Source organism: Terrapene carolina, unplaced genomic scaffold (genome assembly GCF_002925995.2).
Source record: "Terrapene carolina triunguis isolate 2854851 unplaced genomic scaffold, T_m_triunguis-2.0 Scaffold427, whole genome shotgun sequence".
Taxonomy (NCBI): Eukaryota; Metazoa; Chordata; order Testudines; family Emydidae; genus Terrapene; species Terrapene triunguis.
In genome coordinates this window covers 752901-766249 of record NW_020664778.1, presented here as the reverse complement: position 1 = coordinate 766249, position 13349 = coordinate 752901, and positions in this window count along the sequence as shown.

Below are 13349 nucleotides of genomic sequence, written 5' to 3'. Positions count from 1 at the left end.
GAGGTGGCGTGGGGGCAGAGCCTGGAGGGAAGAGGCAGTGCAAGGAGGGGTTCGGGGAGAAGAGGTGGTGCTCCTGCCTTGAGCAAGGTGAACGGCTCTGGTTCAGACTCCAGAGGAGCAAGCAGGAGAGACAGAGAGATGGAAAGAGATTCACGGATGTCAGGGCCAGAAGGGACCGTTATGACCATCCAGTCGGATCTCCTGCGTAGTACAGACAACTGATTCCCGCCCAGTTCCTGCACCACGTCCGGAACTTCGGAGTGAGCCAGAGCAGAGCTTTTAGAAAGAGACGCCTGGTCTTGATTAAAGACACCAAGCGATGGAGAATCCACCACTGAATAAGGTGTTCCAATAGTTAATTACCATCACTGTTCAAACATTGCACCTTATTTCCAGTCTGAATTTGTCCAGCTTCAGCTGCCAAGCGGTGGCTCTTGTTACACCTTTTCCTGTTCGAGTGAAGCGATCTCTTCCCCACACAGGGACTTGGAGACTGGGATCAAGCCACCCAGTGGTGAGCTGGAGCGGGTTCCCACCGGTTCGCAGGAACCGGTTGTTAAATTTAGAAGCCCTTTTAGAACCGGTTGTTCTGGGACAACCGGTTCTAAAAGGGCTTTTAAATTTAACAAAAGCTTCAGCAGCTCCCTGCCCTGCCCCTGGCCCCAGCTCACCTCCCCCTCCTCCCCTGAACGCTCCGCCCCCCTTCTCCTCCCCCTCCCCTGCTTCCCGCGAATCAGATGTTTGCGGGAAGCCTGAAACAAGCAGCAGGCAGGTAAACTGGGGCGGGGACATGCAAGGAGGGCTCCAGGGAGGCGCGGCGCGGCCCAGTTCGGCTCCGGCCGAGCGGCTCCCTCTGGCCCCGGCCGAGCGACTCTTGCCTGGCCCGGCTTGGCTCGGGCCCCGCGGCACCGGTCCCGGCCCCGGCCGAGTGGCTCCGGCCCGGTCCGGCTCAGGCCCCGCGGCGCCGGCCCCGGTCCCATCCGAGCAGCTCCGGCCCGGCCCCGGCCCCGGCCCCGGCCGAGCAGCTCTAGGCAGCGCGGTAAGGGGGCAGGGAGCAGGGAGGGGGTGTTGGAAGAGGGCAGGGGAGTTCGGGTGGTTGTGGAGGGGTGGATGGGGTCGGGGCGGTCCGAGGGCAGGGAACAGGGGGATTGAATGGGGGCAAGGGTCCCGGGGGGGGCAGTCAGGAAGGAGCAGGGGTTGGATGGGGCGGTGGGGGGCAGTCAGGGGCAGGAGTTCCAGGGGCAGTCGGGGACAGAGAGAAGGGGTAGTTGGATGGGGCAGGGGTCCCGGGGGGCCATCAGGAATGAGAGGAGGGGTTGGATGGGGAGGCAGGGGGCAGTCAGGGGACAGGGAAGGGGGTTGGATGTGGCAGGAGTCCCGGGGGGGGCCATGACCCCCTCATGGGGTGAGGAGGAGGGAACCTGTTGTTAATATTTTGGCAGCTCATCACTGAAGCCACCTCTTAACTTTCTCTGCCTTAAACTAATCAGGTGAAGCTCGTTGAGTCTCTCACTCTACAGCAGCTTTCCCAGACCTTGAATCATTCTTCTCACTGCTGCCTGAACCCTTTCCGATTTGTCCCCCTCCTTGCTGAAGTGGGGACACCACAACTGCACAGTGTCCGGTAAGGGAGAGAGAGAAAAATGCCAAGTGAGCCAAAGAAAAACCTTACTTCACTTTGCCATGTTTGGTTTTCCACCAGCACCTCTTCCAGCTATTGAAAGAGAGAAAACACAGCCCGTGCACAGAGTGTTAATGTAGCCAGAGTTAATGTAATTTACAGCAAACATACCTCTCTTTTCAGTTCCCATTCTCTCTCAGCATCTCCCCCAGCTAGAGAAAATACGACAAACCACTCATGACCCAGTCATCACAGCACTGGTACAATCACCATATCACCCATCCGGTCCCCGTAGCACCAGACTGATCGTAACAGCAACTGAAAAAACACCATAGCAACTGCATAGTCACCGTAGTAGCAAAAGTCGGCAAAATTACCAAAGTGCCTGCATAATAACCATAGGAAGCAGCAATAACAACTTTTTATAAAATCATGACTGGTGTGGAGAAAGTAAATCAGGAAGCGTTATTTACTCCTTCTCATAACACAAGAACTAGGGGCCACCCAATGAAATGAATAGGCAGCAGCTTTAAAACAAACAAAAGGAAGTATTTCTTCACACAACACACAGTCAACCTGTGGAACTCCTTGCCAGAGGATGTTGTGAAAGCCAAGACTATAACAGGGTTAAAAAAAAATAACTAAATAAATGTATGGAGGATAGGTCCATCAATGGCTATTAGCCTCTGTTTGCCAAAAGCTGGGAATGAGCGACAGGGAATGGATCATTTGATGATTACCTGTTCTGTTCATTCCCTCTGGGGCACCTGGCATTGGCCACTGTCGGTAGACAGGATACTGGGCTAGAAAGACCTTTGGTCTGACCCAGTATGGCCGTTCTAATGTTCTTTTGTGATAATAACTCAATTGTCCTATAATGTTCATCAGATGTGCTCAAAGAGATATGGGCAATGGATATTCATCCATCCATCTGATCACTATTGTATCTGCCATATAGATCAGTCTCTCTCTCTAGCTGCAAAATATTATCATTCATAACATCACACGGATTAGAGGCAGGTAAGACCTGTTGGCTCATCCCAGAGCAGCCCTGTCCACATACAGGGTTGTTCCTTCAGCACACCGACCTATTCTTATAAGTCTCAAGCAATGCGGCTCCTACCCCTTCCCTTGGGGAGAAGAAGTCACAGCCTAACAGATCTCCCTGTCAGCAAGGTTTGCTGAGACTCAGCTCGGGTTTTATGGCGCAACTCCTTTCAATCGCTGGGACTTGAAACTGAGCTCTTCAACACTAAGCCCTTGGGCTACACTGGGAGGCGGGCGGGAATAACGTAGCTGAAGTCGACGTACTTAGATCGACTTACCGTGGTGTCTTCACCGCAGTGAGTCGACTCTGCCTGCGCCTCTCACGGCGCTGGAGTACAGGAGTCGACGGGAGAGGGCTCGGGGGTCGATTTATCGTGTCTAGACTAGACGCGATAAATTGATCCCCGCTGGATCGATCGCTGCCTGCTGATCCGGCGGGTAGTATAGACATACCCTAAGAGCCTAGACTTCTACCACTTGAGCTAAAGGAGTAACTCCGTTAGCTGGTAGCAATAGTAAGCTCTTATCCTCTTATGAACCAACCACAAGAGGGGGTCACAACACAAAGTGAACCCGAGGATTAATTTTAGACACTTCAGCTATCCATCAGGTATCATGTTCCACCCCTTTAGGGGTCACAGAAGGCTACTCACAGTTAGCTCATTGGGTCTTTTCAGTCAATCCCCCACAGCCCCAAGGAACATTCTTTTCTCTCTTTCTGTCCGTGCTGTGCCCAGAATTTACTACAATGTTCTAGGAGTGGGCAAAGCAGAATCACAGAGAGAAGGACGGCGGCCTTCCTTCCTGCTTTGTGCCATGAAGCCCCTCTGGAGCTCAAAATTGCACCGGCCCCTGGTTTAGTAGGCAAGAGCAAAGCATTATTATCATATCCAGGTGAGCGGCTGGGTCCCACAGGATAACCACAGGGACGGAGAGGCTCTGGGTTAACCTAGCTAGGTGACCGCATACAGCTAGGGCCAGCACTCACTTGACAAGTCAGACAGTTGCTTTGGGACTTGACGCAATCCAGCTCCAGAACCTGCATTTGAAAGAGAGAGGGAAGCAGAGTCGACCCCTTGGAGCTGTGCGGCTAAATCCCCTAGTTGGCTTTGAAAATCTCAACCTAATGCTTTGATCCAATTACAGAACATAGTTACGGTCCCATCTGTACTGTACGTTGTTACCAGTGTCGTGGAAAGAATCACCCACGCAGTGATTTTAGTTCACAGACTCAAGCCTGAGGCCAGTTTATTGACATACAAACCAGTGCGCACTGGGGTGCAGCTCGAAAGCTGGCACCCCGAGCCCTACACGCACGGGCTTTTTATTTCATTAAACCACAAGCAAGGTACAAACAATACGTCATGAGTTAAGAAATTAGGGACCAATCATAAGCAGGGCATGGGGTGAACACGAGCTCGGAAACAAATTACAAGCTGGGGTTGGGGCGATCACGAGCTGATCACGAGCTAGGGGGTTGGGGTTGGGGTCAGTCCTCCCTCCTCCCCTCGCCTACTTTCTCAACTTCCGAGAGGTGGGTGTAGAGGGATGCTCGGTGGTTTCCGCAGAGGTGGTGCTCGGCCCTAGCTTGGGTCAATAGCAGCAGCTAGGGTGATTAACTTTCTGCAAACAATTTCTTAATATTGAGCAACTTACATTATATTTCTAAAGCCTTGCGGTTATTCTATTTCTAAAGCAGTTTCTTTGGCCTCTAACATACTTTGTAATTTTCTTCCCTCCTCTGTCACTACTTCTAACTGGGATTTGGCCAAGAATTGATTTGAGCAGTATTGTTCAGGCTTTTAGGCCTTCTCTACTCTGCACAAAGGTCACCATTATGACAGCCTTCTGTTGGAGGTGTTTTGGGGCCTGTAGGCCCAGAACTTTGGCTATCAGAAAGGAGGCCCCCTTGTCCTGTTCCTCCACACCAGGGAAGGGAAAAATCACCTTGTAACGACATCCCCTGACTTGACTGTACTTGCTGCATAGCCCATCTTACTATTATTAGTTATTATTTGTGTTGTCAGAGCACCTAGGAGCCCCAGGGGCTCATAGTGGTAGGTGCTGTACAAACAGAACAAAAACACAGTGCCTGTCCCAAAGAGTTGCCAATCTCAGTATAAGACGAGACAATAGATGGATACAGACAGAGGGGGGCATTCAAGGGAACAATATTAGTCAGCATGACAGACTATGGTCTCAGCCCATCCCTTAGGACATAGGCTTATTGAGACTACAGATTATCAGAAACAATAGCAGTAAGAAAGGCATTCTTCCCAACTGAGGTGTTGACTCTGAAACCTAGTGATGACAAAGTATCAGTATCGTGAAGTATTTAACTGCTGATCGGATCAGTCGAACTGCTCACCGCTGGGGTGCTGTGGCCTGAGAGGCTGCAGTCGTCTGAAAGAAGAGGCGATCTGGAAGCATTGGGACAGCAGGGTCTGCAGGAGATGGGGAGGGGAATGAAAGAGCTAAGGACGGTGGAAGAGGGATTATTTTGAGAATTCAGGCTGTCAGATTCTTATTAGGGAGACGGGGATGAATCTGGAATTAGAGTCTGCAATCCCACACCCATTGAAAGCAATGGAAGAACATCTCTCAGGGCCTTCACCCATTACTAGAACCAGAACTCAGCCCATGTGTTGTGAAGGTTCGGTTCCATTTGTTTTCACGGAGTGTGGGGGAGTCAGGGCCCTGCACCCCCCGCACGTCCTATGATTCACCGTGACTCTCAGCCAGCCAGTAAAACAGAACGTTTATTAGATGACGAGAACACAGTCCCAAGCAGGGCTTGTAGGTACAGAAAACAGGACCCCCGAGTCAGGTCCATCTTGGGGGATAGGGAGCCCTCCCCCCGTTTCCCCAGACAGCTCCGAACAGAAACTCCCCCCAGCCCCTCCTCTGGCCTTTGTCTCTTTCCAGGGCCAGGAGGCCACCTGATCTCTTTGTTCTCCAACACCTTCAGTTGGCACCTTGCAGGGGAGGGGCCCAGGCCATCAGTTGCCAGGAGACAGGGTGTCGGCCATTCTCTGTGCAGACAGCATCACCCTGGCCCTCTCGGGCTCTGCAACAATCACACACCCTGATCCCACCACCTAGATACTTAAGAAATGCATAGGGAAAACTGAGGTACCCACACAGTATTCAGAGAAAACATTAAGAACATAGAATCATAGAATATCAGGGTTGGAAGGGACCTCAGGAGGTCATCTAGTCCAACCCCCTGCTCAAAGCAGGACCAATCCCCAACTAAATCATCCCAGCCAGGGCTTTGTCAAGTCTGACCTTAAAAACCGCTAAGGAAGGAGATTCCACCACCTCCCTAGGTAACGCATTCCAGTGCTTCACCACCCTCCTAGTGAAAAAGTTTTTCCTAATATCCAACCTAAACCTCCCCCACTGCAACTTGAGACCATTGCTCCTTGTTCTGTCATCTGCTACCACTGAGAACAGTCTAGATCAGGGGTAGGCAACCTATGGCACGCGTGCCAAAGGCGGCATGTGAGCTGATTTTCAGTGGCACTCACACTGCCCGGGTCCTGGCCACTGGTCCAGGGGGCGCTACATTTTAATTTAATTTTAAATGAAGCTTCTTAAACATTTTTAAAACCTTATTTACTTTACATACAACAATAGTTTAGTTCTATATTATAGACTTATAGAAAGAGATCTTCCAAAAACGTTAAAATGTATTACTGGCACGTGAAATCTTGAATTAGAGTGAATATATGAAGACTTGGCACACCACTTCTGAAAGGTTGCCGACCCCGGTCTAGATCCATCCTCTTTGGAACCCCCCTTCAGGTAGTTGAAAGCGGCTATCAAATCCCCCCTCATTCTTCTCTTCTGCAGCCTAACAATCCCAGTTCCCTCAGCCTCTCTTCATAAGTCATGTGCTCCAGCCCCCTAATCATTTTTGTTGCCCTCCGCTGGACACTTTCCAATTTTTCCACATCCTTCTTGTAGTGTGGGGCCCAGAACTGGACACAGTACTCCAGATGTGGCCTCACCAATGCCGAATAGAGGGGAATGGTCACATCTCTCGATCTGCTGGCAATGTCCCTACTTATACAGCGCAAAATGCCATTAGCCTTCTTGGCAACAAGGGTACACTGTTGACTCATATCCAGCTTCTCATCCACTGTAACCCCTAGGTCCTTTTCTGCAGAACTGCTGCCTAACCATTCGGTCCCTAGTCTGTAGCAGTGCATGGGATTCTTCCTTCCTAAGTACAGGACTCTGCACTTGTCCTTGTTGAACCACATCAGATTTCTTTTGGCCCAATCCTCTAATTTGTCTAGGTCCCTCTGTATCCTATCCCTACCCTTCAGCATATCTACCACTCCTCCCAGTTTAGTGTCATCTGCAAACTTGCTGAGGGTGCAGTCCACACCATCCTCCAAATCATTAATGAAGATATTGAACAAAACCGGCCCCAGGACCGACCCTTGAGGCACTCCGCTTGATACCGGCTGCCAACTAGACATGGAGCCATTGATCACTATCCGTTGAGCCCGACGATCTAGCCAGCTTTCTATCCACCTTACAGTCCATTCATCCAGCCCATACTTCTTTAACTTGCCGGCAAGAATACTGTGGGAGACCATATCAAAAGCTTTGCTAAAGTCAAGGAATAACACATCCACTGCTTTCCCCTCATCCACAGACCCAGTTATCTCCTCATAGAAGGCAATTAGGTTAGTCAGGCATGACTTGCCCTTGGTGAATCCATGCTGACTGTTCCTGATCACTTTCTTCTCCCCTAAGTGCATCAGAATTGATTCCTTGAGGACCTATTCCATGATTTTTCCATGATTTTCCCACTTTGTCACAGACGCCCATTGAAAGCAATGGAAGAACATCTCTCAGTGTCTTCAGCCATTACTAGAACCAGAACCATGGGCGTTCAGCCCATGCGTTGTGAAGGTTCGGTTCCATTTCGCCCATCACTTGTCATTTGCACCGCAGACCTGGTCAGGGCTAGCGTGGGAAGCAATGACACTGCTTATGTAGCTGGTTACAGCCAGTAACGAATCAGTCCTCACCTCACCTGTGTGAGGCAGAGAGCTCACAGACCCATAGCAATGTAGGGCTGGAAGGGCCCTCAAGAGGTCACCAAATCCAGACCGGTTCAGCTGCGCCGCTGTAGCACTGGACGTGAAGACAAGCCCTGAGTCTGAAGATAAAGGAAAAACCTAACTGACGGGGAAATGGGCTAGGCCACGGAGCAGGCTTCTTGCTGTTGAAAGTGACAGGTTTTGTGGCGTGTCGTACACGCACCCAGCAGCATTGTATCGGGCACAGTGTATATTTACTAAAGAGTCTGTTTCTAATTCGGCAAGTTCAGGGCCTTGCGCTGCACAGATCTTTTATTGCTCATTCAACTCAAAATGTGCTGCACAACAAAGGCAGAGCTTTCTAGATGCGCTGCAGTGATTGCTCCCCGGCTGAAAGTCAGAGTAACGGCTCACAGCACCCGCGTCCCAGTTAAAAATGTGCTGTAATCGTTTCCCCCTGGGTAGTGCAAAGAAAATCCAGAGCCAGGTTCAAAGCAAACTGTCAGGAAGTGGGGGGGAGTCAGGGCCCTGCACCCCCCGCTTCCTGCGATTCACCGGGACTCTCAGCCAGCCAGTAACACAGAAGGTTTATTAGACGACAGGAACACAGTCCAAAACAGGTCTTGCAGGTACAGACAATAGCACCCCCTCAGTCAGGTCCATATTGGGGGGCAGGGAGCTTGGACCCCGACCCCGGGTCTCCCTCCGTTTCCCCAGCCAGCTCCCAACTGAAACCCCCTCCAGCAGTCTCCTCCTGCCACACCCCCGGCTCCTCCTCCAGCCTTTGTCCAGTTTCCCGGGCAGAAGGTGTCACCTTGCCCCAACCCCCGCCTGGCTCAGGTTACGTACTCAGGTATCATCCCTCAAGTGATGTCACACCCTGATATCCCATCACCAATGCAGACAGTACCTGCAAAACTGCCCCAAAACATCCCCAAGTCAATCCTCCCCGCTCCCTGCTCCGTCACGCTAGGATCCTCCTGACACAAAGAATCAGCTCTTAATTCCCCAAGATCAGATCAGGACACATAAGACCCATGTGGTTCAAGTTAGTGGAAACTCAGAAATTCCCTCCGTTCCCTTTACAGCCCTCAAGAGTCCAGAAGATCGTTATCGATGACCTGGAAGAAAACACAAAACCAGCACTCATAAAGTTTGCAGAAGACACACAAATTGGGGGAGTGGCAAATAACAACAAGGACAGATCACTGACTCAGAGCAATCTAGATTGCTTGGTAAACTGGGTGCAAGCAAATAAATATGTGTTTTAATCTGGCTAAATGTCAATGTATACAGTACATCTGGGAACAAAGGATGCAGGCCGTACTTACAGGATGGGGGACTCTATCCTGGGAAGCTGGGACTCCTACAAAGATTTGGGGGTTATTGTAGATAATCAGCTGAACAGAAGCGCCCAGTGAAATGCTGTGGCCGAAAGAGAGAATGTGATCCCGGGATGCATAAACAGGGGATGAGTAGAGAAGTTATTTGGCACTCTGTATTTGGCGACCGCTTCTGGAATCCTGGGTCCAGTTCTGGCGTTCACATTCAAGGAGGAGGTTGATAAATTGGAGAGGGGTCAGAGAAGAGCCACAAGAATGATTAAAGGATTAGAAAACCTGCCTTGTCGTGATGCGAGCCCAATCTATTTATCTTAACAAATACAAGGTTAAGGGGTGACTTGTTAAGTCACCTGCATGGGGAATAAATATTTAATCATGAGCTCTTCAATCTAGCAGAGACAGGGATCGCACAATCCAATGAATGGAAGTTGGAGCTGAACAAATTCAGACTGGAAGTAAGGTGTAAATTTTTAAGGGTGAGAGTAATTAACCATGGGACTCACTGGAATTACCAAGGGTTGTGGTGTCAAGTATCAGAGGGGCAGCCGTGTTAGTCTGGATCTGTAAAAAGCAACAGAGAGTCTTGTGGCACCTTTAAGACTAACAGATGTATTGGAGCATAAGCTTTTGTGGGTGAATACCCACTTGGTCAGACGCATGTAATGGAAATTTCCAGAGGCAGGTATAAATATGCAGGCAAGAATCAGTCTGGAGATAATGAGGTTAGTTCAATCAGGGAGGGTGAGGTCCTCTGCTAGCAGTTGAGGTGTGAACACCAAGGGAGGAGAAACTGCTTCTGTAGTTGGATAGCCATTCACAGTCTTTGTTTAATCCTGAGCTGATGGTGTCAAATTTGCAAATGAACTGGAGCTCAGCAGTTTCTCTTTGGAGTCTGGTCCTGAAGTTTTTTTGCTGTAAGATGGCTACCTTTACATCTGCTATTGTGTGGCCAGGGAGGTTGAAGTGTTCTCCTACAGGTTTTTGTATATTGCCATTCCTGATATCTGACTTGTGTCCACCAAGGGTTGTGGTGGATTCTCCATCACTGACGATGTTTAAATCAAGACTGGGTGTTTTTTCTAGAAGCTCTGCTGCTCTAGGGGTTACTTTGGGGCAGGTCTCTGGCCTGTCTTATGCAGGGAGGTCAGACGAGATGATCACAATGGTCCCTTCTGGCCTTGGAATCTATGAATCTATAAAATCTCCATTTCTCAGGATGCTTTATATCCTCTGTCATTCTGGTGGGCTCTGAAGCTGTCTCTTCTAGTTCACTTGCCCCTGAAGTATGATAGACAGACTTTGAAATGCATACGTGTTGGGAGAGAGGGTTGGAAACTCTGCCTGGATCAGAAGAGGGAACTGACTGTGCCAGGGAAGAAGTGTTCTAGTGGGGGCAGAGCACCTGCCCAGGTCTCCCAGAGTGGGGTCAGGTGGCTGGGAGCCCGAGGAGAGTTTGAGAGAAAGTGGGGGATGCTCTGTTCTTAGCACCAAACTCTGGACCCATAAGAACATAAGAATGGCCGTACTGGGTCAGACCAAAGGTCCATCCAGCCCAGTATCCAGGCTACCGACAGTGGCCAATGCCAGGTGCCCCAGAGGGAGTGAACCTAACAGGTAATCATAGAATCATAGAATATCAGGGTTGGAAGGGACCTCAGGAGGTATCTAGTCCAACCCACTGCTCAAAGCAGGACCAATCCCCAACTAAATCATCCCAGCCAGGGCTTTGTCAAGCTGGGCCTTAAAAACCTCTAAGGATGGAGATTCCGCCACCTCCCTAGGTAACCCATTCCAGTGCTTCACCACCCTCCTAGTGAAATAGTGTTTCCTAATATCCAACCTAGACCTCCCGCACTGCAACTTGAGACCATTGCTCCTTGTTCTGTCATCTGCCACCACTGAGAACAGCCGAACTCCATCCCCTTTGGAACCCCCTTCAAGTAGTTGAAGGCTGCTATCAAATCCCCCCTCACTCTTCTCTTCTGCAGACTAAATAACCCCAGTTCCCTCAGCCTCTCCTCATAAGTCATGTGCCCCAGGCCCCTAATCATTTTCATTGCCCTCCGCTGGACTCTCTCCAATTTGTCCACATCCTTTCTGTAGTGGGGGGACCAAAACTGGACACAGTACTCCAGATGTGGCCTCACCAGTGCCGAATAGAGGGGAATAATCACTTCCCTGGATCTGCTGGCAACGCTCCTACTAATGCAGCCCAATATGCCATTGGCCTTCTTGGCAACAAGAGCACACTGCTGACTCATATCTAGCTTCTCAACCACTGTCATCCCCAGGTCCTTTTCTGCAGAACTGCCACTTAGCCAGTCGGTCCCCAGCCTGTAGCTGTGCATGGGATTCTTCCGTCCTAAGTGCAGGACTCTGCACTTGTCCTTGTTGAACCTCATCAGCAGGGCCGGCTCTGGCTTTTTCGCCGCCCCAGGCGAAAAAGCCTCCGGCCACCCCACCCCCCCGCAGGGCGCCGGGGGGGAGGGCGGCCGGAGCCCCGGGGGGAGGGCGCCGGAGGGGAGGGCGGCCGGAGCCCCGGGGGGAGGGGGGAGGGCGCCGGCGGGTGCGCGGCTCTCCCCCCCCCCCGGCGGCCAGAGCGCCGGGGGGAGGGCGGCGAGCCCTGCTGTGGCCCCGCTCTCCCCGGCGGCCGGAGCGCCGCGCCGCCGCCCCCCTCCAGGTGCCGCCCCAAGCACCAGCTTGGGTGCCTGGTGCCTGGAGCTGGCCCTGCTCATCAGATTTCTTTTGGCCCAATCCTCCAATTTGTCTAGGTCACTCTGGACCCTATCCCTACCCCCCCAGCGTATCTACCTCTCTCCCCAGCTTAGTGGCATACGCGAACTTGCTGAAGGTGCTATCGATCCCATCATCCAGACTATTAATGAAGATGTTGAACAAAACCGGACCCAGGACTGACCCCTGCGACACTCCACTTGATACTGGCAATGAACTCACCCAGGAGCTAAGGCCCATCCCAAACCATCTTTGAACATAAACACAGAGCACCCTGTGTGTGTCTATATTATACTCCAAAAAATCCAAACCAAACCGCTCCGCCCCACACAGACGCGCGACAGACGTATAGTCGCATTGCTTCACGTACGATGGGAAGACGCCCAGCCACTATGGTGATGAGCGTGGTATCAGATCTGATACAGAATAGAATAGAAGTGGGTCTTTAACACAGTTACAACCATTTTTTTTTTTTTTGTCCACACACACAAGAAAACTTACCGTTTTCTACAACCAAGGTTCCTTTTGCAGCACAAACTGGGCTTGAAGCTAATGTCTTGTCACCCGGCGTGTGTGTGTGAGAAAGCGCGGGGAGAGGAGAGAGCAATAATGCGATTTTTCAGGCATTGTTAAAAAAAAGTAATCAAGCTGTTTCTGCAGCCTTCAAACAAATCCAGGCTCACTTCGCTACCTCATAACCATAACGCGGAGGCATGTAGGGCTGTGATTATGCGTTTGGCTGGGGAAAGGTTTTTTAAAACCTCTCAGATGGGTCCGACCAGGAGGGCTAGAGGCACGGTTTAAAAAATGGTAATATATGGCCTATAAAACCTTAGCAAACAGCTCCAGCTGATCCCTCTGCTGCCTGTAATTACCTCCGGCAGCCTATTGGTTGCTCGTTTAAAGGAAACCCTTCATTTAAACAGATATTTTTAAAAAATAGGGAAGAAAAAGGTTATTTTAAAAAGTGCTATGTTTGTTTGGCTGCCAAGTGTTGCGTTTATTGGCTTTTAAGCTATTTTTTATTGCTAAAGAAACAAATAATTTCTACTGGATACATAGAGCTTTGGCCATTTTCATCATGCCCAGCACATGACAAACCCCGGTCTTAATCATGACAGATGGTCCTGCTGGCCTTGTTAAGTTTATATGAGGACTGTTTGGAGGAAGGATGGTCCAGTGGTTAGGGCGCTAGCCTGCATCGTGGGAAACTCGGCTTCAAGCCCCCTTTCTGCTACAGACTCCCTGTGTGACTTGGGCAAGTCACTTATTCCGTGCCTCAGTTTCCCATCTGTGCAATGGGGATAATTGCCCTGCCTCACAGGGGTGTTTGTGAGGCTAAATCCATTACAGACTGGGAGGTGCTCCAATGTGGGTCATGTAAGTACCTCAGATAGACAGTGACCATCAGGGATCAACCATGCAGGAGGGTCTTATTGGCTCTGGTCTGTATTGTACCTTTGGGGCAAAATTCAGATGTGGTGTAAGAGGTGCAGCTCCCAGTGAAGTCTATGGATTTGGTGCTAGGGGATTCAGAACTGATTT